The sequence below is a fragment of the Ipomoea triloba genome, chromosome 16 (assembly GCF_003576645.1).
Source record: "Ipomoea triloba cultivar NCNSP0323 chromosome 16, ASM357664v1".
Taxonomy (NCBI): Eukaryota; Viridiplantae; Streptophyta; class Magnoliopsida; order Solanales; family Convolvulaceae; genus Ipomoea; species Ipomoea triloba.
In genome coordinates this window covers 16,611,980-16,612,626 of record NC_044931.1, presented here as the reverse complement: position 1 = coordinate 16,612,626, position 647 = coordinate 16,611,980, and positions in this window count along the sequence as shown.

Here is a 647-nt window from a genome sequence, read left to right as displayed (position 1 = left end):
GGAGTTTGAGAAAGAAGTCATAAGGTTGGTGTTTTGGTTAGGTCGGAGTCCTAACAATGGAGTCGGCACTCGATCAGCCGTGCCTCCCTGAAAAGAGGGTGCGAGAAAGAGGTCATAAGTTTGGTGTTTTGGTTAGGCGGAGTCCTGAAAATGGAGTCGGCACTCGATCAGCCGTGCCTCCCTGAAAAGAGAGTGCGAGAAAGAGGTCATAAGTTTGGTGTTTTGGTTAGGCGGAGTCCTGAAAATGGAGTCGGCACTCGATCAGCCGGGCCTCCCTGAAAAGAGAGTGCGAGAAAGAGGTCATAAGTTTGGTGTTTTGGTTAGGCGGAGTCCTGAAAATGGAGTCGGCACTCGATCAGCCGGGCCTCCCTGAAAAGAGAGTGCGAGAAAGAGGTCATAAGTTTGGTGTTTTGGTTAGGCGGAGTCCTGAAAATGGAGTCGGCACTCGGTCAACCGTGCATCCCTGAAAAGGGAGTTTGAGAAAGAAGTCATAAGGTTGGTGTTTTGGTTAGGCCGGAGTCCTAACAATGGAGTCGGCACTCTATCAGCTGTGCCTCCCTGAAAAGAGAGTGCGAGAAAGAGGTCATAAGTTTGGTGTTTTGGTTAGGCGGAGTCCTGAAAATGGAGTCGGCACTCGGTCAACCGTT